This window comes from Microcebus murinus, chromosome 12 (assembly GCF_040939455.1).
Source record: "Microcebus murinus isolate Inina chromosome 12, M.murinus_Inina_mat1.0, whole genome shotgun sequence".
Lineage (NCBI taxonomy): Eukaryota > Metazoa > Chordata > Mammalia > Primates > Cheirogaleidae > Microcebus > Microcebus murinus.
In genome coordinates this window covers 90,586,689-90,610,966 of record NC_134115.1, presented here as the reverse complement: position 1 = coordinate 90,610,966, position 24,278 = coordinate 90,586,689, and the positions used below count along the sequence as shown (strand labels likewise).

The 24,278-nt window shown below is 47.2% G+C and overlaps 1 protein-coding gene across 1 annotated transcript in view; it reads left to right on the top strand.

The window, feature by feature from the left end:
* AK8 (adenylate kinase 8) overlaps nucleotides 1-24,278 on the top strand; it is a 132,515-nt gene that overhangs the window by 77,991 nt on the left and 30,246 nt on the right. The gene's annotated exons all lie outside the window — the stretch shown is intronic.

The window sequence follows — 24,278 nt, the reverse complement described above, 5'->3', positions numbered from 1 at the left end:
GTGCCGCGCGGCTGAAACTGCTGCGGTTTTTCACACTCTGTCCTTCGGTAGCCAGTGCGGGACAAGGTCCTCTCGCTGCTCTCCTTTACGGTCTACTTTGCATGTCTGTTACTCCAAAGGAATGCCATAACAATTGTATCATGCACAAGGGAAGATGACGTTGAAATTTTAAATGGAATTGCTTTAGGTTTATAAACTAATCTATTGTAGTTTGACATGCCAATATCTTGTCTCTGCCCCTGAGTGAAACCATCAGCACTTTCTTCAGGCTCACGCTTCTTGGGCGTGTTTCTAGGTATCGTGTTATCTGTCATTCTTCTTGTTGATAATATAAGATGTTTTCATCCCATATTTTCTCAATGGATTTTCAGGAGTATAGGAAAGACATTGATTTTGGCTTATTCCTTCTATACTCCAGCCTCCTTCCAGAACTCTCACAATTCCTGATAGTTCTTTAGTTGATTTTCTTGGGTTTTTCAGGTGGACGATTATGTCATCTACAAATATTCATCTTTTTGCCTCTTCCCTTTCAATGTTTATACTTTTCTTTTTACTCTTGTCAGGCAGTACTTGCAGATCAGGGTCATTATTGACAGGGCGATATTTTCTTGACCAAAAGGGCTGTCCTGGTAATGCTACCGTTAAAGCACTACTGGCTTTTGGTTTGAGGTATATACAATTTCTATAAAGAAGTATAGCTTCATGGATTTAAATTGTCTGGGGTTGATGTTGAACTTTATAAAGACTTTTTCAGCATCTTTTGAGACAATTTAATATTTTTTTCTCTTTTGATGTATTGAGGTAATGAATTATGTGAGTAGGTTTCCCAACAGTAAGTCAGCCTTTCATTCCTAGAATGATACTGGCTTAGGCACGGTACACTGTATTTTCAGTGCTGCTTGTGGCAGAGAGAATTTTTCTGTTATGGTCTTTGCCCTCTGGTGTGGCACCTCTGAATGTTACGTTATGCAGCAAAAGGGACTTTGCATATGTAATTAATCCACCTGGCCGTAGCGGAGAGGCCATCCTGGACTACCCAGGTGGGCCCAAAATAATCAATGAGCCCTAAAAGCAGAGCTTTCTTCTGAGCGAGGGAAGAAGAGGAAGTCGGAGAGGTTCAGAGCGACACGCCAATGCTGGCTCAAAGATTGGGCATGGGGAGCTGTGGAGACGGCGAGCAGGAAGCGAATTCTACTCACAACCAGTGAAGCCCAGGCAAGAACCAGAGCCCTGGCTAACACCTCGATCTTAGCCCGGTTAGAGCGATAGCAGGTTTCTGACCTACAGAAGCTAGGAGATGATCAATATGAGTGTTTTTCAGCAGCTGAGTTCGTGTTCACATGTTATGGCAGCTATGGGAGACTGAGGTACTGCTGGGCTACATTGATTACATTTTTATTTAGGTTTTTTGTGTTAATATCCATATGTAATATGGATTAGAATTTTTTTCCTTTTTTTGTGTGCTTTGTCAGGCTTTAGTATCAGTGATAAGGTAATTTCATGGATTTTCATTGTCTCTCCATATTTGGGAGAGTTTCGAACTGTTTCTTGGAGCTGGCTCTTTCAGGCAAAGGTAGCTTGTTAACAAATTGATTTTGTTCATGGTGTTTGGTCAATTTGAATTTCTCTCTTGTCTCATGCTTGGTCTTACCCTAGAAAATCACCCCTTTCCTCTGTGTCTGTAAAGGTATTAACATAATTTGAATATCTTGTGGCTTTTTCCCATTTCTTCTGTATCTGTAGTTATTTCCTCTTTATTATTGCTTGTTTTATGTATTTGTATTTTCATCCTTTTTGAGGATTAGTTTAGTAGCCTGACTTTTTAATTTTTTTTTTTTTTTACCAGAGGAAGCTTGGATTTATTTATCAATTCTACATTTTTTCTTGTATTGTATAGTCATGAAATTTTGTTTCTCTTGATTAATGACTTCTCTTTATGTTGGGCTTATTTTGTTCTTTCTCTCAAAGTATAGGCAAAATGCATAATTCACTTATTTTCTGTATTTCTTGATTGGTTCAGAAATGGTAAAGGCCTTGAATTATCCTCTTTTATGACTTTAGCCATGTCTCATAGGGTTTTCTTTTCTTTCTTTTTTTTTAAAAGGTATTCTGAAAGTATGATTTAATTTTTTCTTACACTTGAGAGTGTTTTAGGAGAGTTTAAAAATTTTTCTAGGAAGTTGGCATTTTTGTTATTATTTCAACTTTCATTGTTAGTTTTTCATTTTAGTAAAGAGTATGGAGGATTTATTTAAGTACAGCCTCTAAATTTTTGAAAATTATTCTGTGGATAATAATTCAACAGGTTTTTGAAAATAGTATGTATTTTAAATTTTAATTTATAGAGTTCAATGTATATATTAAGCCAAACTTATTAAATAATTTTATTATTTAGATCCTCTATATCCTTGCATCTTTTTTTTTGTTGTTGCTGTTATTTGTTGATGGGGGTGACCTATCAGCCTTTCAAGGACTAAGAGATTTGTTAATCTCCTATTAACATTATATTTCTATTAATTTTTATTGTATTTCCTACAGTTTTTGCTTTATTCATTTTGGTGCTATGTTACTTAGTGCATAAAGGTTTATGTTAGCTATGTGTCCATTGTGAAATGCATTTATGATGAATGTGGCCATCGGTGGCCAACAGCTACTTGTCTATTTCCATATTCATTCTACTTTTCCTCATCGGTAACAACAAAACAGCAGCTCTTGGAGGAGCACAATGGTATCTCAAAAGAAGAGATCCCATTTTCCAGTCTTCTTCACAGTTACGTGGAACCACAGCACTAAGTCCTGACCAATGAGAGCCACAGGCAGACAGCTGTCTGGTTCTTCCAGGAAACTCAGCTCAGAGTTAGATCTTTGTTCGCTTTGCCTTTCCTTTCTTACCTTCTGTTTTTCCTGAAGTTAATAATCACCCTTCTTTTTCACTTACCGAGTTTTTTTTTTGTACCTATTTATTAATCATTTCCACACCTTATAATAGCCTCTCAGAATAATTTTCCACAAAGGCCATCATATTATATAATCTATCAGTTCCAGTTTTTGTTTTTTTTTCTTGGTCACACTCATTCCTCTCCTGTTTGGACTGTTTTTTCTTTAAGCTTATTAAGTGGCTCATATTCTAGGACTTTTCTTTACTATAATCAGAAGAATTCCCTTTGCCTTTCTTCTGAGTTGCAGTCCCTGTTTTCCGAATCACACATCTATCTTCTTTCTTACATAGTTGCTTGGTTTGACATAGCATAACCTCCTGTTGCTTCCCAGGTTAAAAGGCTAGTTCAACAGCAGCAGTAGGCTGTTGCACCTGCAACACACCTGCTCCGAATTGAAGAGGTCACCTTCTATGACTGGCACGCAGATGTCATCCTGGGACTCCCACTCACTGCCACACTGAAGATTCTCCTCACGCCATTCCCATGTGAAATATTTCATTTCTGTGTTACATGGCTTCCTTTCTTGGTTTACTACCTTGTTGTGGTTGAGCACATCCATCAGTAGCTTCCTGGGAAAGGTGGCATGGGAGGTAAATGTTTTGAGACCTTGCATATCTAAAGGTGTCTTTATTCTATCTTTGTACTTGTTGGATGATTTGATCGGGTGAGAAATTCTTGGCTGGAAATCCTTTTCCCTCAGAATTTTGAATCTCCAGTGTTGCTATAAAGAAGTCCAATACTAATCTGATTTTTGACCCTTCATATTTGACTTTTTTTTCCCTCTAGAAGTTTGTAGGCTCTTCCCTTTGTCTCCAGGGTTCTGAAATTTCACAGCGAAATTTCACTTACATCCTTGGTATGGGTCAAATTTACTCTATTGTATCAGAAATTAATCTGGAAACTTGTATCCTTCAGTTCTGGGAAATTCTCTTGAATTATTTTGTTAATTATTTCTTTCTCTTTTTTTCCCCCTTCTCTTTGTAACTTTGTTATTTCAGTATTGGATCTCCAGGACTGGCCTTCTAAATATATAAAAAAAAATTTTTTTTCTCTTATACTTTGGGGGTTTTTTGCTTGTTGTGTGTGTGGGGGGGTCAATTTTTGTTTGGGTTTTTTTTATTTGTTTGTTTTTTGCTCTTCTTTCTGGGAGATTTCCTCAACCTTCTCTTCCAACCTTTTAATTGAATTTCCAATTTTTGCTATAATATTTGTTTATTTTTATAATATTCAAGAGCTCTTTTTTTGTTTTCTGATATTTCTTTTGCAGTTTTTTTATTTTGTTTTATGGATTTGTTTCTCTCTTGAAAGTGTTAATGACATGTTCGATTTTGTAGAATGGTGGGGGGAGGGTTTTCCCTCCGCCATAGTCTGTTTCTGTTGAATTTTTGTTTGTCTTAGTCTCAGTCTTTCTTGATAGAGTCTTTTTCCCCCTAGATGTTGGATTACCCTTGGTTGCTTGCTCATGTCTAAAAGTGGGACACTAAAAAGCTATTTGGGAGCTCTTGGTGCATGCTAGAGCCCGTAGACTTAGCCTTCACTGAGGGGGGGTGACATAATCAGGCCATTTGTGCAGAACCTCCCCCTTAGACTCCCCAGAGAGGACTTGTCCAATCTCCTGCTGGAGGGCACAGGCCTTGCTGCCAGGGTCTGGGGGGACCAGAGGAGAAGCAGGACAGTGGGAAGTGGGGTAGGGGGAGGAGGCCTCACATGCTGCATGTAGTATGGACCTTTTTACCCAATTCCCGTATTTTGGGTATAGACTCGGACTGTCATCTGTACTTAGCATTTTTCAGTCCAAAGAGCTGGTACTTTATCCTCTCTAGAGAGTAAGTTTTTAACTTGCACTGAAGTGGCGGAGAGATACCCACACAGCTGGATGGAGTGAGGAAGGGCTCTAGGGCTTACTCTCTTCTCAGACAAATTTCAACCAGTCCTTCTTGTTTTCGCCACCAGTTCCACAGTGGCACCCCAGCGGGAGCCTCTGAGCATTTTCTGGTGAAGACTGGATTGATTCTCAGCTTTCCTGCTGCTGATTTAGGGCTCACATGGTGTCTTCTGTTTGCTGTCTTTTCTTTTTTTCTGGTATGTGTTTTCTTTGAGTTTTGTTATTGTTAACTTCTCTTCTCCCCCCTTAGATCATTAGAAAATGATCTAATCTGTTCCTAGTTTTACTAGTCTCTTCGCATGATTTGATTAAACCTATGTTTCTCAATTTGTCAATTTTGAGATGCAGCAGAATATCTTGACTCCTTCGGATAAAAGTTGAAAGGAAACATGATCTGACACGCCCTCCCTCCTCGTCCTCCTCCCCATCTGCTCTCCATTTTGGGGGAGGCAAGGACAGATACTTCCTGAAATTTTTTTGTGCCAGTCTATTATACACAGATTATTCTTTTTAATTGGTATTGATTAAGCTTTTCTTTCTAGAAATATAATAATTATATTCTGGTTTAGGCTATAATTACTATACTTATGAAGTTTTCAATTTTCTCTAAAACTAGATTAGGAATTCAACACCAGCTGTTTATGTAATTCAACCTCCTCATTTATTAATTTTGATTTATCTGTCATTTGAATGGATTATACCTTTGAGTCATCTTCAGCAAGGGTATATAAATACTAAACTTTCTAAATTCTTACATACTTGGGAGAATGTCTCCGTTATTCTTATTTGTAAACAACATCTGGCAAAAAAATTCTTTGATAGTATTTCTTCCCCCACCCTGCCCCTGCCCTCAGCATCCAGTCTCTGACATCTTCTGGAGTTGCAGTCACATTTGAGACCAGCGAGAATTTTTTTCCATCACAGAGAATGTGCTTCTTTTTAGGATCTTGCTCTTTCTTTCTCTCTTTCCCTCCCTCCCTTACCTTTTAAGTTCATTTACATTCACCAGGCCCAGTCTCAGACTCAGTTCTCTTTTTTACTTTTCTCTGGACATTATGAATTCTTTCTACTTATGGTATTTCAGGAGAATTTTTTCTAGTAAACATATTAATATTTTCCTTGTTCATTTGCTTTGTTTTCTTCTTCAGGAAGACCAATTATGTGCATGCTAGATACGTACCAACTGTTTTTCATCATTGTGGTTTGTTTTTGTTTTTTTTTCCTAGTAGCTTTTATCTCTTTCTTTTCTTTTCTGTACTATTTTCTCAAATCCATCCTTCAGGATAGCTGATTATTTTCTGTTGTGTTTATTTCTTGCTGCTTCTCATTTGTTTTTCGTTTCTATAATGCTTTTACTTTTCTCTTAGGTATTTTGCTTTAACTTTGTCAGCTTTCTTTGCATCTCATTTTTAAAAATCTTGTCATCTTTTCTTTATTTTTCTATATCATGGAGCCTATTCTCTCTAAATAATTTTGAGTATACTGATAAGGTTTTATCGAAAATGTTCTTATGGGCTGGGCACACGGTGGCTCACACTTGTAGTTCTAGATACTCGGGAAGCTGAGGCAGAAAGATCACTTGAGCCCAAGGGTTTGAGGCACAGTGAACTATGATTGTGCCACTGCACTGTAGCCAGGGCGTCAGAGTGTAACCCTGTCTCTACAAAAAGAAAGAAAGAAAAGTACTTATGTTTCCTGGAGTAAAGGTTATTCATTATCTATCCTCCTTTTTTTTTTTTTTTTTAACTTTTATGACCTTTTCCTTTCCTTTTATTGGTACATGGGTCCCAAGATAGATATGTTTTATAAATCATTGTTTGACTTAGACTGTTATTTGTCTAAGAATACTGTGAGTTGGTCTATTAGTTTCCTATAGCTGGCATTATAAATGACTACAAACTTGGTGGTTTAAAGTGACACAAATGTGTTGTCTCATAATTCTATAGTGCTAAAGTCAAGGTGCTGTCAGGGCTGCATTCCCTTGGGAGGTTCCCGGGGAGGGACCATTTCTTTGTCTTTTCCAGCTTCTAGAGGCACCCCCATTCCTTGGCTTGTGGCCCCTCCCTCCACCTTCAAAGCCAGCAGTGCTGCCACCCTCTGACCCTCTTTCTGTACACATCTCTCCCTCTGGCCAGAGCTGGGAAAAGCTCTCAGATTTTAAGGCCCCACATGTAGATTTGACCCACACCCCCCAGATAACCTGGGAGAATCTAATCGTATCTTGGTCCTTAAATTAATCTCATCTGTGAAGTCCCTTTTGCCATGTAAAGCAACCTACTCACAGAGTCTGGGCGTTAGAGGGGAGCGTCATGGGGGTGGCGCTATTCTGCCTCCCCCGGTTGACTCTCCCGAGCCCTGTTCTGCTTGTCTCCGTGGAGCCCGGGCTGGAGAGCCCCCTTGGGAAGACTGAAGCCTCTGTTCAGGTCCAGGGCAGCAGGGATGCCCCAGCCTTAACCTGAGCATCCTCTTGTACTGCCGGAGCTGCCTGTGAAGTTCTGGGGACTGAGTACCTCCCGGTGGCTAAACGTCCGCGCTCTGTTCTCTCCTGTCGTAAGGGTGCACCAGACCCCAGCGCGAGCTGCTCGGCTGCGTGTGCGCGTCCCCTACCCGGGGATGAAAGGCACTGGGGGACATGCACCACAGTCACTGCAAAGAAGGCAGGGTCGGGTGTCATTAACACGGCGGGGTGGGGAGGGAATCTAGTGCTGGCTTTCTGGAGCCTGGAGGGAAAACGACTGTTTTGTTTATTGAGCCTGTGCACCAGCGTGGGGGAGGGCAGCATGTTTGTTCGAAAGAGTACAGGGAAGAATATTCAAGAACCAATTTGATTTAGAGCAAGGTTGCAAGTAAACACCTCTGCATTCTCCATGGAGTAAAAATCACTTTCTAAAGACTTAGTAAATAATGCCAATTTAATTTATTTGACCCTAGGGTGGAGGACAGGGAGGGGAAAAAATGTGTTTATTTACAATGTAGATTTAATCCCTTGCTGTTTAATCAACCTCCCGGTATTCATTGAAGGTGTGTTTTTCCTCCTCCTTTCTCGTCTCTGTCTCTTCCATTTCCACCACCTTAGCTCTCAATTAAACATTTTTATGATTAACTCAGAAAGTAATTTTAGCCGTAAACCTTCAAGTCCAGATGCAGACTAAGAAAGAGAGAAAGAAATATTCTAAAATGAATCCGCCTACCACTGGGATGACTATCAGGACCATAATTCTGGTTTGGTTGTGATGCCAATTATAAAACACTCTAGCTGTGGTGTTGCTGTTTTTGACACCAGGAGGAAATCTTGACAGAATTATATCCCAGAAATCAATCTGGGAATACGACACAGAAATCTATAATTCAGGTATGAAAACAATCTACAAAGGCTCTTTTTTAGGAGGGTTCGATGAAATTAGATTAAAATAAATTTACATATATATCAATTTTATTAAAATATATTCACACTAGTAAATAGAGTTATTGGGGAAGGGTAAGCTATTCTGTGTATTAGACACAAAAATAGACCTCTTTGGCTTATCAGAAAACAAAGTTATTGTCTCCTTGTCAAATATAAATCTCTTCTTAGAACTAATAAATGGATAGTGTTCAAATGCAATGTTTTGTCTGACTTCTACCTCATAAACCCATGGCACATAATACTAAATTATATTCCACTGAGCAGTATCAATCTCTTGATTCCAACATCATACGGTGAGGGAAACAAACCAAGTAATTGATGTGTCGAAAAGAAGGAGAAAAAGTTATTTGAGAACAAATAAAATGGGCTATAAAGTTTGTTAAAACATAATAATAGTAAAAAAAAAAAAAAAAAAAAGGAAGAAGAAAGAAACAAAGAACTATCCAAGGCTACATCCACAACTCTGCCCTCTGCCTGACTGTAAAATAATTCATTTCATGCTGCAAGTTTGTAGCACAGTATTTTCTTTTAAAATTAATGCTGACTACAGAGAGGGAGTATAGGATTCTGATTGATGTTGGGAAGTTTGTAGTGTATCAGGCAGAACTATTTTTTTTGCATCGTCCTTTCCCTTGGAGCTGCAGGGAGGGAGGGGTGGGGCAAGCTGCGACCTTAACCCTCCTCCAAGGTCTTGGTCCTGATCTTTTGGAAATCCCTGGAAAAAGATGTAAAAGGAGGGACTTAGATGCCTCAGTGGCAATGAAATTCAGCAAGATGGTGGCGGGCGTTTTATTAGTATTTTCTTTAGTATTTCTCTTTGTCTATTCCATTGGACTAAATTTTAAGACTATCAAAAAAATCACCCAAGAATGATATCTTTGATTAGCTTATTTGTGTCCCAGACCCTTTTTGTGCAACTTTTTGCATTTTTATGTGTTAATCATTGTTTTAATAAGACGGTCGCGTGTGGCCCACATCCAGGGGAGCCCCGAGGGGTTCAGTCATCCCTGGGAAAACAGTGTTGGGTCTCTTCTCATTGCGTTGGCTCTCCCTGGGTGCTGGGTTTGTTGTTGTTGGCTTTGGCTAAGCGGACGTTTGACACACAGGCATTTCCTGTGTGTGGCAGGCGCGGAGGGGAGAGAGGCTGGCGAACACTGCGCACCGCGCAGCCTGCGGCCGGGCAGGTCCGGAAGCTTGCTTTCTCTTCTGATCTCCCGGGGCCAGGCCCTGCAGACAAACCCTGGTGGCTCCGAATGGGACATCTCCGCTCAGTAGTCCTGCAGGTCCATTGAGGCTGGCCCAGAATGTTCCATTCTGGCTACTGCTTTACATCTCATTTAATCCTTTCAGCAGCCACATGAAGTAGGTTTGCTCAGGGAAAAGGCACCCGGCTTTTGAGAAGCTGAGAGCGTGTCCCTTGCCCTAGGCCACACAGCTGGACAAGACCAAGGGGGAGTCCAGCCCCGAGCCTAGCTCTTTGCTCTAAACCATTGACGTTGTATCCTTTATGCAAGAGCTTTTATCCCGGTGCTGGCTAGCTAGTTTGCCAAAGACACGCTTAATCTCAGTTTCTTTATCTGTCAAATGGGGCAATAATCTCTCCTCTTTTAACCTCACAGTACGACTGCTCTGGGGAGGAAATGGAATACGTGTGCGTGTGATTTATAACTGGAAGGCGCCAGACACATACCGTAGGCTGACGGGCACTGGCTCCGTGTGTGTGTGTGTGTGTGTGTGTGTGTGTGTGTGTGTGTGTGTGTGTGTGGTGTGTCTGTCCCCACAGCGCCTCCTGTTGGGGCAGACTGTCACAGAGACATGGGTTTGTCTTCTCTCCTGTTCTCACATAACAACTTACACACTCATGACCCCAGCGTAGGCATGCTACAGGTTTGTCTGCAAGTTAAGAAGTATACAAAAACATTGATTATGATGGTTACCCATGTGGTTTTGAATTCCTGCTCTATGAAAAAAGGCTAGAATGGCACATATTGAAGGGATGACCATCAAAGAGTATTTGCTATATCTACTCATTATGGGTTGATATAAATAACTTATTGCTATTTAAAAATATTTTTTCTGTTAGCAATCTGCTTGCTCTTCTAACCTCTGGAAGACATTTCAAAGGCTCTGGCTGGGTTGGAATTGGGAAGGTGACCCGTTCTCCTGGCATCCTGTGGGGCAGAATGGCCCTGAAATAGTCAAAGACAAATCACCCTCAGGTTCAGGACCCTGTTGAGCCAGGCAGACTGAGAAGCTCTAATCAGGGCATTTAACGACAGTGATAAAATCATTCCACTAAATGCTGGTTTGACTTCTTGGTTTCAATTATGTTAAATTTTAAACAATGGAATATTATGGTACATTGTGGAATTAAAAACTGAGTTGGCATATAGTTTAAATGTTAGAGCCCTCTACTTTGGTTTAAAAGCTTCTTACTTTTTCATTTCATATGACAATTTCTTTTGGGGGACAAAACAATGAAACCCTTGGATAATGACTTTGCTGTTTCTAATCTGGTCAAAATTGAGAAGGACGCTATAGTTTCTTAAGAGGAGAGCAGTAGTACAAAGAAGAAAATGAAAATGCAAAATAAAGAGGGTTTCTTGCCCCTTCCTCCCTCTCCCTCTCCCTCTCTCTCTCTCTCATTATCACCCGCTCCTTCCAGGAAGCTCTCATAGTTCTGCAGCTGATCCTGGCGTGGATTAGGGATAATAAACAGCCCATTAATGGAGGCCTGAACCAGGAAATGGAGTTGGAATCAGCAGCAAAATTCGGCGGCCGACGGAGGTTAATAACTCCATTACTGCAGCTCTGCGCCTGAGCCGCGGACGAGCAGGGTGTTAGCCTTATCTTACTCCTCATTAATTGAGCTAATAGAACCCGCGTGACCCTGCCTTGCCGCTGTCATCGGAGAGTTTGCCAGACATGGGCTGGAATACATATCATTGACTGTGTGCTCCACGGGTGCCTTTCATTTTTGGAAGAAAGACCTTCCTTAAAGATGGGTGAGCCACGAGCCCCGTCCCAACAGTAGCGGTGCGGTGGCCACCGCGGGATCCCCACGTCCCTCTGATGCAAGCAAGGGCCTGCAGCAAGGGCCTGCCATGTCCCTTGCCCTGCTAGACAGTTGTCCACCTTGGGACTGAAGGCTTTAGCCTCAGCTTGGACGGCTTTGGAGGAAGTGGCCATTGCTTCCGCAGCGTCTGGGGCGGAGGGTGCCTCTTGCGGGGGCTCCTCTTTCTTCAAACATCCGGCTGCTGTCTCTTACAGCCCGTGCTTCCCGCTGCAGAGTTGCCTGCCCCTTCACCGCCTGTTTGACAGTCCTGCTTTGCTGCTCTACTGGCCAAGTGGTCCAGGGGGCGCCAGCTAACCTATGCGAGCCTCAGTTTCCTTAACCATCGAGTGGGGCGATGGCCCCGCCCTTCTCACCTCTCCGTGCGCTGGCCGAGTGGACGCACGAGCTGAGGAAATGTGTGTGGGTGGGATCCGTGTACTGGAAAAGGCCCCATACAACCAAGATAATAATGTTAGCAACAGATGGAAAGTCAGAACCTGGGCTTGCTGGGGGAGCCAGGCGCGTTCTGCGGCGCAGGACGGGGCAGCGGCGGGGCTGGGGAACAAGGGTGTGGCCTCAGTGCCGACCCTCTCGGCTCTCTTCTACTTGGGCAGGCCGTTAGCTCCTCTATGCCTCAGTTTCCTCAAATCAGAACCAGGGACGGCAGCGCTGGGGACGTCCGGTGAGAGGATTGTAGAGGTGATGCTCAGGGCTGTTGGCACAGCCCGGCTCGAGTAGGCTCCGCCTGTATAACTGCCTTTGTCACTAAGGCACTGCAACTCCCGCCTTTCCGTGGGGCCCGGAGCTTCCGAAGCGTAAGGTCAGACCAGTCCTCAGCCCAGCGCCAGCTGCAGGTGTCGTGGCCCGGCCGCCCTGTGCGCCGGTCGGGCAGGGGTTGGAGAGGCGCCTGGCAGTGCGCGGCAGGAGGGTGGTCCCGCACACAGACCAAGGTCCCGTGGAGCGCGGCACGCTGGGACGTTCCGAGGCAGAACGGCCTCGCAGGCTGGAACGGAGCTTTGAAACCAGTCTTTCAAAAACGTGTATTTTTCATCACCTGTGAGATTTAAAGATCTTCTGACAGGAAGCACAGCACCGTGACACTCAGACAGGGGAAAGGCAGCAGTCTTTCTCACAGCTCCAAATGGGAGAAGGCTGCCAGGCCACGCAGGGGCCGTGCCCGGGGACAGGACGACAGCAGCCGGGCCGGGGAAGGCAGCTCGCGGATGGCAGGCGGCCTGCGGCTCGCTAGCTTCGGCCGCCTCCCTGTGGGTTGGCCGAGTTAGATGGCTTCAGAGGCCCCAGGCACAGTGGCTGTCTGGAGCTGTCTAGAACCTGTCCCCAGGTGGCACACAGGAGCCAGATAATAAGAGAAGTGGTGGGGTGGGGCCTTAGAAAACTGCCCGGGAAAGGGAAACAGGAGATTTTAGCCGTGACTCAAAACCTGGGCCACGGCAGCCCGCGTGAAGGAGCCTCCCCTGCCCTGCGTGGGGACAGACGAGAAGGGACTGGCCTGTCCTCAGTCCACGTTCTTCTCCTTTCTGAGGTCGGGGCCCACTTGCGCAGGTTCCCTGGAGAGATTAAGGCTCAACCCAAAGGCCATCCGTCCCTGCAGCCCTTCATCTCTCGAAGCGCTGCTGTCACGTGCGTCCTGGGGCTGTTGGGGTCCACGCTTTCAGGTCTTCCGCCCCCTCGACGGGCAACCTTCCTGTGCCACCAGCGTGTCACCGCTGCACTTCTCACGCCACTTGCGCTCAGCAGCACGCCCTGAGCCCCGCGGCTCTCAGAGCGTTGTGGCAGAAGCAAGTGCTGCCTCCTGCAGAATTTCGCCGGGGCCTGCAGAGCACGGCTGGGCCGGGGGAGGCGGCAGCTGGCCTACCCAGCCTGAAGCTCAGCAGCCCCTGGGCCTGCAGCCCCTGGGCCTGCAGCCCCTGGGCCTGCAGCCCAAGGATGTGGCTAGTAATGGCGGTGACAGGCCATCAGCCCACAGCCCCTGGAGTTGTAGCATTTTAATCTCTCAGTCAATAAGAGCTGGGGTGGAAAAAGGAAAGTTCTCCCATTATTTTCCCACCTAGGGACTGTTGACATTTTACTCCTTATTTCCAGTGTTTGCGTAAGAAGGAGTCTGGTGGGGACGACTCTGAGCCGATGTGGGAGGTCAGCGCTGCGTCTTTCCTGGGTTAAAGCTAAGTTTATGACAGTCTGTTACTAGGTGTGTTGTCTGTCATTGAGAGCGAGCGAGCAATTACTTTTGCAGCAGTGACGTGGAGAATGTACATTACCTTTGAACTCCTTGCCTGCAGTCTCCAGGATCTTTTGGAGTGAAACATACAGTGGATTTGCAGAGAGGGAAAGAGCCCACGCGACAACGGGCTGGGCTATGCGGTCCCCAAGGCGCCTCCGGCCGGTGGGGGGAACTTGCCAGGGGCCGTGGAGAGGTGGCCTGTCCTGGCGGGGAGTGTGACCTTGAGGAAGGGAGGGGCCCATGCCGCATAACAAGGGATCTGCATGGTGTGTTCTTGGTGGGTCATTTTGTTAGTTTAGAACAGACACTGTCAATCTCACGCAGTGTGTTGAAACTCAGTTTGCTTATTTACCATTTAAAAGTGTTTTCCCGAGAGCTTTCCGAGAGGCGCCAGCCCTGCCTCCATCGCAGGTTTGGCTTTCCTGCCGTCTCCACCAGGCCTGGGAGAGGTTTCCAGGGTCTGTTTGCCACTCTCTGCTCTGAGCGTGTCACTCTGGGTCAACGCGTCCCTCGGAGAAAAAGCGACGACTTCCCCGTTTCCTGTTGTGGTGTCTGAGAACCTCCGTGGCCGGAAAACCTCCCCTTCCCACCCGGCCTGATTGTCCCTTTCCCCGCTTTGAGGTTCACTACTCTTGGCACGTCTCAATTTCCTCTCCCCTGCGGATTCCAGGCTCTTATTAGGGACCCCGTGGGCTGTGTTCAACCCGCAACAGTTCAGCCTGCGCTGGCGCTGAATGAGACATCGGAGAAGATAAACACGCCTGCCCCGCCGCGGCAGTCGAGCTCCAAAGCAATCTCCAGGCCGCGGGTGGAGAATGACAGGTGACCTTTAACAGAACAGCGCCCGGGGTAGTTGGCATTTGAGTCGAGCTCTGATGGAGGCGCCCCCATTTTTGGCAGGCGCGATGCTCGACCGTTCGCTTAAATTCATTTCCCAGAGAAAGGCAGGAGGACAGAGATGCTGAGATGACTTGGAGAAATCATATTTGTTTTTCTTTACCCGTAGGAGACTTTGGGAGACATCAGAACGTACTTCAATTTTCCATCTTCCTTAGAGACATAACTAAAGTGCTGAACTGCTGAACCCGGCATTGTGCTTTAAAAGCTTGGGCCTCTGCCAGATCCGGGTGGCAGATGTCTAAAAGCCCGAAGCTCTTCTTCCTAAATATCACAGAAATTATTTAATATATAAGAAAACTTTTAAGAAAAGTCTTCCACAAATAGAAGTGCAGCTTTACTTTCTATGAGATTGTAAAACTCCGGGCATTGCCTCCTCATTGGCTTTGAGATTCCTGCAGATGCCAGCCCACCGCCCGCAGCGTGGGCAGGCCACGGCCACGCCAGCCCACGCCCGCCGTGGGGCAGAGCGTCTGTCCGGGGGCCCTGGCGTTATGCCCTCTTTTCTCTCATGGGCCTCTGTCTCAGGAGCATGGATTCCAGATCCTAGGAAGAGGCTGCATGCATCAAAATAAGAAAAAGACCTGCCAGGTCAGAAGCTCACTCTTACCGTGGTGGGGGGAGCAGGAGAAGCCAGTGTCCTGAAGTCAAAGAAGGAGGGAGGGCCCAAGCTTCCTCTTTTTTCCATCCACCACTCCCTTCTCACCGCCACACCTTAGCACGCCTGCCTACTTCCTGTTTCCTAAAAGCAGAGTTTTTACTCAGGCTGTTTCAAAACACCAGGGACTTTCATCCAAACCTTTTATCTTTTCTACAAGGCTTAGCGCAAATGCCACCTCCTCCAAGAAGCCTTCCCTGATGCCTCTCCTTGCTCTGCGCCTCCGCAAGCCTTTTCGTGCTGTTCTCGTGACAGGGAACAGCGTCCTAGGACAGTGATTAAGAAAGAGGCTCTGAGGTCGGGCAGCCAGGTTGAAATCCTAGCTGTGTGATGCCGGGCAGGTTATTTATCGTTTCTGAACCCCGGTTTCCTCCTAGGTAAGATGGCGATGACTTTATTGAGATATGCGACAAATACCTGTGGAGTATCTATCACATGCAGGCACTGCTTGAGTTCTTGGGACTCAAAAGGGAACAAAACCTTCTGCCATCGTGTGCCTCTTGTTCTAGCTGGAGGGAGAAAGGCCGTAGGTGACCAACAGGTGCATAGCATGCCGGTGCTACGGAGACCTGTCAGATGGGGCGGGGGGGGGAGCAGGGCAGACGGGCAGTTGGAAGGGAGAGGACGGGAGGGGACGCTGTGGAGACGGTGGTCTGCACAATGTCATCAGAAAGGGAAGGCCTTTCGGATGTCCCGTGCGCAGGGGCTTAGAGGGAGTGCGCGAGCCCCAGGAGTCTGGGAGGAGTGGCCAGGCCTGGGGACCACAAGCGAAAAGCCCCTGAGGTGGGGACCTGCCCGGCCGAGTTTAAGGAACCCCGAGGAGGCTGTTGGCGCTAGAGCAGGAGAGACTGGGAGGCGGCGAGTCAGAGGGATCGGGGGCCTGAGGCCCCGGAGCCAGGCGGCAGCTGCTGAGGGGGGCTCGATGTCAATCATCTAGGCGACCAGGGGGGTGGCCGTGCAGGTGGCGAGAGGAAGTCACGCTCTGACGTTTCCAAGGCCACTGCGCTGTCAGAACCCTCGCGGGCCGGGCGCTGCAGAAGAGCGGCGGGTGGCCGGAGAGTGTCAGCGGGGCAGGAGGGACTAGCCAGGCCTCTGCGACCAGGGGGGCCGCCGCAGGAGCGGGGCTGCGGCAGGGGACCACGGGCTCGGTTTTGGCCGCGGTGAGGTTGAGATGCCTGTTAGAAATCTGTTGCTTGGCCTGGGCTGCCATGACAAAATGCCACAGACTGGGTGACTTAAGCAATAGGATTTTATTTTTCACAGTTCAGGGGGCTGGAAGCCCAAGACGAAGGCGTCAGCAGACGGGGTTTCCTCTGAGGCCCTCCCTGGCTTGCAGACGGCCGCCTCCCCACCCCACCCCACCCCTGCCGCCTGCCCAGGCGTCCCTCTGTGCGCGGGACCCATGCCTCCCTCATCGGGCGCGGGGCAGACTGGATCAGCGCCCACCTTAGCGCATCAGGTTAGTTTAATCGCCCCTTTAAAGGCCCTGTCTCCAAAGACAGTCACATTCTGAGGTTCTGGGGGTTGGGGCTTCAACGTGAATTTTGGGGGTGACACAATGCAGCCCGTAAAAACATCAAGGCAGCATATCAAGCAGGCAGCACGTTCTGAGTCTGGGGTTCGGGGAGAAAAGTCTGGGAGTCGCCGGTTTAGGTGCTGGGCGGGCTCGTCTGACACAGGTGAGTCTCGCAGCAGCCTCTGGACGACACCCAGGAAAGGGCGGATCACTCGTACTTTTCAGCTTAGGAAACTGAGGCTCAGAGAGGCCGGGCATTTTGCTCCCATTCGCAGCAAGTCGTGGTGGAGGGGGCGGGACTCAGACGCGGCCTTTGGACCCCCATGCTCGGAGCCCTGGCACAGCAGAGTCTCCGTAACGCCCTGACACAGGTGCACACCTGGCCCTGCCGTCCCCTTTGCAAAGAACCCCTCCTCCCGTCTCTTGAGTGCTTGCACCTGGCCTGGGCCGTGAGCTCCTCCCTCCCCAGGGAGGGGGGGGGGTCGGGGGTCTCTCCCCACCCCTCCGCCTGCTGGGCCTTGACAGAAGGCACAGTGAGCCCAGCCTGCGTGGGTCCCCTGGTCATGCGGCACCTGTTTGCAGAGCCAGCTGAGTCCCAGGCACAGAGGCTGGGTCAGCAGGCAGCAGGACTGGCCGACACCTGCCCTCAGAGGGGCAGGCCACCACGCTCCTCCAAGCCTCGTCCTCGGTCTCAGCCCAGCCCGGTGCCTTTTGGACCCTCAAGGCCCGTCGACGGCACCTCCCCACACTGGCCAGGAGGCAGGCGGCCGGTCATCTGACTGTTGAAACAGGACCCACTTTCTGTCTTGGAAGCCATCGCTTATCCTCAGGCCTCACGTTACAGCCGGGGCATGTGTCCCAGGCCCAGCGCATCTCCCCGCACTCCCGGCCACCGGTCAGCAAGGTCTCCCGTCACCCCGCCCCAGCCCAGCCCCAGCCAGGTCGCCGGGCTTTCTTTTCTCACGCCGAAACTCAGATCCACAGAAGTCGAACCCAGAGGCCCCCGGCCAGCACCCAGTGCGCCCGCCTCACAGTGCAGAGGAAGCAGCCGGGGCCCAGAGAGACCACGCGAGGGACCTGAGCTGACACCGTTGTCGAGGGGGCCTGGGGCTGCGTGGGCCTAGGGCCCCAGGATGGCGGGTGTTTGTTTCCCGTTGGCTTTTGAATGCCACGTTCTTCTTCTCCATCCCAGCGCCCAGGCGAGAGGCACGGTTGCCCCAGAGGCCTCCCCACGTCCCCGTCGCCCCTCCCGCCCGGCCCCGCCCCGTGATGGGTGGGGACAGCAGGTCCTGATGGGGATTGTGACTGCCGTTTCTTACCTGGCGGACGTTCTGCCCGAACTTGCTGTAACCAGATGCCCCTCTTCGCGTGGAGCTCTGGGAGCACCCCCTCTCCTCTCAACAATAATTAGCCTTGTAAGACTAATGGAGGGAATCGTGTCTAATTACCCTGTTGAAGGCCCAATTATGCGATTAACATTGGTGGCTATGAGCTAATGACGGGAAGAGCCTCTCATTTGCATAGCATTAAGTTAATTGCGCCGCAAGCCGAGGGGCGGATGGGGCCGGGATGGCAGGATTCTCTTTCTGAAAGGATACTAATGACCAGAAAGGGCGATTCACCTGACAGCTTTATTAATTAACCGCGATCTGATTACCTAGCAGGAATGGCAAGTGGCAGTCGGGGCTGAAAGGCTCAGCTTTTTAAAAAATGAGCGATGGGAACCCTTGCTGCCGAGTTTTCTTCCAAGCGTGTGGCGCTGTCACCGGCAAGCTCACCTTGAAAACCCTGTTTTAGAGAAATCTTCCTTTGGAACCTCGATGGAGCCCTGTTACGCACGCACCTCCTCGCACGCCGGCTTCCCGCCTTCGCTCACTCACTCTCACCCGCTCGGCCGACGGCACCCTGCGTGCCAGGCTGGGGACACGAAGACCAGGTGGCCCCCGCCCCGGGGAGCGTTTGGAGGGAGGGGTCCATTCTGCTAAAGATCCGGGGAAACCGTTGTTGGCCCCCAGTTTCCCCAGAGTTCCGGGTTCGGGTTCGAGTCAGCCTTGCTGTTGGAGGATGTCAGCGGGCAATTTCAGAGCTCTCAGGGATCATCCATCAGTGACGTCTCTTATTTTGCCTGGAAAACACGGGGGCCCAGAGAGGCTCTGCCAGGGAGGGGCAGGGCAGGACGGTGCCCGGACTGAGCAGGACTGCTCTGCCTTTTCAGCCTCTCTTGAACCTTGTGTGCAGCTGCATTTGGAAATGCTGATGGCCTCCCCTACGGCCCTCCCTCCCACGTGCCTTCCCAGCCCGACTTCCCTCAGGGCTCTGCCTACCTGGCTGCCTCTTCCCCTTGCGGTAGGGCCTGTACTGGGTAGGGGCTGCATTGTGCTCACTCTTTAACAAATGGCTGATTGAACCAACTAAGGAACTGCTACAGGCTGGGACTCATTTTCCAGTGAATTTTAAAACACAGAAATTTTTAACAAAAAATAAGATCATGCATACATCCTCCTTAACTTGCTTTTTCACTTAATAAAATATTGTGGACATCTTTCCCTATCATCATATAAAGCTACAACTCATTAAATGTTTGCTTAGTATTAGACTGTGCAGATGTATCATAACGTATTTAAATGCCCTCTGTTGGCAGATGTTTGTTTCCTGTTTTTCCCTATTATAAACAATGTAGCAACCAGCATCCATATGTACACACACACACACACACACACACACACACACGCACATGCATTTGTATTTGTTTTTGTGTGTGCATTTGTTTTGGTCATTTCCTTGGGAAAAATCCATAGAAATGAAATTGCTGAGCCAAAGGGTATGCACAGTTAAAAAGTTAACTACTTTGATTTTTTATTGATACATAATAATTATACATATTAATGAGGTACATTTGATATTTCAATACACACCTGCAATATATAATGACTAAATCAAGGTATTTAAGAAATCCATCACCTCGAACATTTATCATCTATTTCTTTGTGTTAGGAACGTCTCAAATCTTCTCTTCGAGCTATTTTGAAATATGCAGTAAATTATTGTTAACTGTAGTCACTCTACTGTACTGTGGAACACTAGAACTTGTTCCTTCTATCTAACTTCATATTTGTGCCCATTAACCAACCTCTCTTCATCTCCTCCTGTTGCGGCAATGTGCACAGCTAGTGTTACAGCTCTTGACTGGGGGGAAAAAACCGAGCGGCACACGAAGAGTCGGAGAACAGCTTTTATTCTTCCCCAGCAGGCTCAGCCCACCTAGTGTTACAGCTCTCTTCCCATCTTCCGAGCTTCTGCCCTTCTGCCCTTGTGCTCCTCCTGCTTTTATACCCTCGGTAGTGCTCAAAAAACGTCCAATCAACTACAAGCTTTAACATCCAATCAGCATCAAGCTTTAACATCCCATCAGCAACAGTGGGATTCAAAAGTTATCCAATCAGGATCACACAAGCAGCGCAGCCGGAAGCAGGCGGTGGCACGTGGGCCCCAGGGGTATTCCAGCACGCGGGGCCCTGGGCCGCTCTGCCTTGGGGCCCAGCCCCGGCAGCCTGCCCTCCAACTGGCCACGCACAGCGCTGGCCCGCGGAGATGCGGACCCACGGGGAGGCGGCCGGCGGCCGTGCCCCATTGCCCAACATTTTCCGTGTCACCACCCTTCCCAACCTCTGGTCACCTCGATTCTACTCTCTACCTCTGTGAGATCAACTTTTTTTTAGCTTCTACATGTGAGAACATGAAATATTTGTCCTTCTGTGTCTGGCTTATTTCACTTAATGTAATGACCTCCTGTTCCATCCATGTCGCTGCAGATGACAGGATTTCATTGTTTTTTTATGGCTGAATAATATTCCCTCGTGTAAATACACCACATTTTCTTTATCCGTTCATACATCTATGAGCACTTAGGTTGATTCCTTACCCTGGCTATCGTGAAGAGTGCTGCAGTGTACATGGGGGTGCAGGTGTCTCTGTGATATACCGACGTCCTTTCCTTTGGCTGTATACCCGACAGTCAGGTTGCTAGATCATACGGTAGATCTATTTTTAGTTTTCTTGAGGAACCTCCATACTGTTTTCCACAGTGGCTGCGCTAATCCACATTCCCAACCAACAATGTATAAGAATTTCCCTTTCTCTGCACCCTTCACAGCATCTGGTTTTTTTTCTTTTTGATAATAGCCATTTTAACTAGTGTGAGATGATATCACATTGTGGTTTTGATTTGCATTTATCTGATGATTAGTGTTGTTGAATATTTTTTTTCATATGCTTGCTGGCCATTTGTATATCTTTTGTGAAATGTCTATTTACATCATTTCCCCCCCCCCTTTTTTTTTTTGAGACAAAGTCTGGCTCTGTTGCCTGGGCTAGAGTGCCCTGGCGTCAGGCTAGCTAATAGCAACCTCAAACTCCTGGGCTCCAGCGATCCTTTTGCCTCAGCCTCCTGAGTAGCTGGGACTATAGGCATGTGCCACCATGCCCGGCTAATTTTGTCTATATATTTTTAGTTGTCCAGCTAGTTTCTTTCTATTTTTGGTAGAGATGGGGTCTCACTCTTGCTCAGGCTGGTCTTGAACTCCTGACCTTGAGCGATCTCCCCCGCCTTGGGCTCCCAGACTGCTAGAATTACAGGTATGAGCCACCATGCCCGGCCATTTCCCCATTTTTAATCAGATTATCTGGCCTTTTTTTTTTTTTGCTATTGAGTTGAGTTCCTCATATATTCTTGTTATTAATCCCTTGTTGGGTGAATAGTTTGCAAATATTTTCTCCCATTCTGTGGGTTGTCTCTTCACTCTGTTGATTGATTCTTTTGCTATTCAGAAGCTTTTTTGGCTTGTTGTAATCGCCATATGTCTATTTTTGCTTTTGTTGCCTGTGGTTTTGAAGTTTTACTCAAAAAAGTCTTTGCCCAGACTGATGTCCTAAAGCAGCAGTCCCCAACCTATTTGGTACCAGGGACCGGTTTCATGGAAGACAGTTTTTCACAGGGGCAGGTGGGAAATGCAGTGCAGCAGAGCTCTGTGGCCTGCTCCCCAACAGGTTTTCTTCTAGTAGTTTCATAGTTTCGGGTCTTACATTTAAGGGTTTAATCCATTTTGATTTGATTTTTGTATATGGTGAGAGATAAAGGTCTAGTCTCATTCTTCTGCAGATGGATATCCAATTTTCCCAGTACCATTTATTGAAGAGACTGTCCACTAAATGTTCTTGGCACCCCAAAAATCAGTTGGTTATAAATACATGGATTTATTTCTGGGCTCTCTATTCTGTTCCATTGGTCTGTGTGTCTGTTTTATGCCAGTACCATGCTGTTTTGGTCACTATACCTTTGGTAGTGTATTTTGAAGTCAGGTAGTGTGATGCCTCTGGCTTTGTACTTTTTGCTCAGAAATGCTTTGACTATTTGGTGTTTTCTGTGGTTCCATGTGAATTTCAGGATTGTGTTTTCTATTTCTATGAAGAATGTCATTGGTATTTTGATAGGGATTGAATTAGATCTGTAGATTACTTTTGATATTTCATAGTATGGTCATTTTCACAATATTGATTCTTTCTATCTATGATCATGGAATGCCTTTCCTTTCTTTTTTTCCTAATAAGATACATGATCTCACTATGTTACCTAGGCTAGTCTCAAACTCTAGGGCTCAAGTGATCCTCCTGCCTCAGACTCCTGAATAGCTGGGACTATAGGCACATGCCACTACACGCAGCTTATTGAGGATTTTTAATCATGAAGGGATGTTGAATTTTAGCAAATGCCTTTTCTGCATCTATTGAGTTCATTGTTTGGTTTTTATCCTTCCTTCTGGTGATGTGATGCATCACATTTATTGATTCACATATGTTGAACCATCCTTGCATCCCTAGGATAAATCCCACTTGATTATGGTGAATGATCTTTTTAATGTGCTGCTGGATTCAGTTTGCTAGTCTTTTGTTGAGGATTTTTGCATCTATATTCATCTGGGATATTGGCCTAAAGTTTTCCTTTTTTGTTGTGTGTCCTTGTCTGGTTTTGGTATCAGGGTAATTAAGTTTAATGATGCCATGTTGCACACCACAAGGACATCCAGACAAAATGTTTGTGCCAGTCCCTGGAGCCACAGCCCTGCCTAAGTCAGTGGTACAGTTCAGCTGAATTACCACCTGTGTGCTCAAGCTGTGGGGATGTTTAACATCATGAAACTTAAGTTTTAGGCAGCACATTTTTTTCCTTAGGCTCAATGATGGATTTAGAATATGCCTAAATGTTTTATTTCAAGAATGGCCATGTTACCCACAGCAGTTACTTTTGGATAGATATGTAGAATATTTAAGTAATGATAATCGTTTCAATTTTTAGTGCTTTGAGTGGCTAGCCACAGCTAAAACGTGACAGCCTCATGCATGTGAAGGCCCATCAGGAAAGGGAAGTGGTTCCCGTGAGACCCGCACTGCCTGCTTGAGAAGCTGGAGGCGAATTCGCCCAGCAGCCCTGCTAGGTGCAGGGGCAGAGGCTGACGTATGGTCGGGACAGGTCGTGTGCATCTGGCATGCAGGAAGATGCATCTCCAGTTAAGCTCTGCTCTTAACTCAGGTCCTCACTGTCATCTGGAGGGTGGTAGAGACTTGCCAGGATCACCCGTCCTTTTGGAGCACAGATACACACTTAGGAAAAGCAAGGACACAGAGCTCCCCCAAGAGCAGACCTGCTGGGCTCCCCCGAGGACTGACTGCTGGCTGGCGTGTCCACAGCACTTTCTAGAAGTGGTAGGAAAGGCTGAGTGCCGGGCAGCTATGAGATGTTCGGGGGAAGGAGGGCTCCCAGTGTAGGGGGCAGGAACGGTGAAGGCCCGAGACAGGACTCTCTTCACCTCTGCAATTGTGTCGCCTTTCTAAGCCTCTGTTTCTCCCTTTGCAAAGTGGAACTAGCAGTGCACACCGTGTGAAGTTGTGTTCAGTGAGGTAGTACCTATAGGTAAATATGAATGATAAACTGTAGCAATTTTGTTTCAGGCTTGGGGTTCCTTCTGTGTTTCCCAGAGAGGATTGGATTAACCGATAGGCCCCCAGGCATAGCCCGGATTGTTCTATAAAAGAGTTGGTGCTGCTCATCAGAGGAAGAACGTCTCTTTTTTCCTTGTCTGTCTTCTTCCTGTGCCGTGAGCTGGTGGGCTCCTTTCCCAGAGGCTGGTGGCTGGAGAGGGGCTCTGCGCTGCGGGAGGGCGGGAGGGCCCTTCCGGAGCTGTGCCCTTTGCTCCCAAACCCTGCAACCATCCCAGTGGGCTATGGAAATGCCTCTCCTGCTAATGGTGGCAATCACCAAATCCCCGTGGCTGCTTCTGGATTGAAATGTCAGTCACTTTGGCTGCCCCTGGACAAACGCATTCAGTTGTCATCTGTCGGGTGCCCACGGCAATTGCTGCAGCATAATAGAGACAAATGTAGCACCAAACTGGAATACGATCATTCCGAAATTATGTATTTAATTCACAGTTGGTATAGAGTGCTCATAAAAGCCTGATCATGACGGAGAGGCTAATAAACATTTGAGAACATAAATATTTTGGGCAGAAATGGCCTTGTGAAACATTTAGTTGTGTAGTAGTTAGAAGAACAGAGAAAATCAGCCAGGCAGAACTCTCTAGATACCAATCCAGTGAGTTATATATGAAGGGTCGATAATGATCT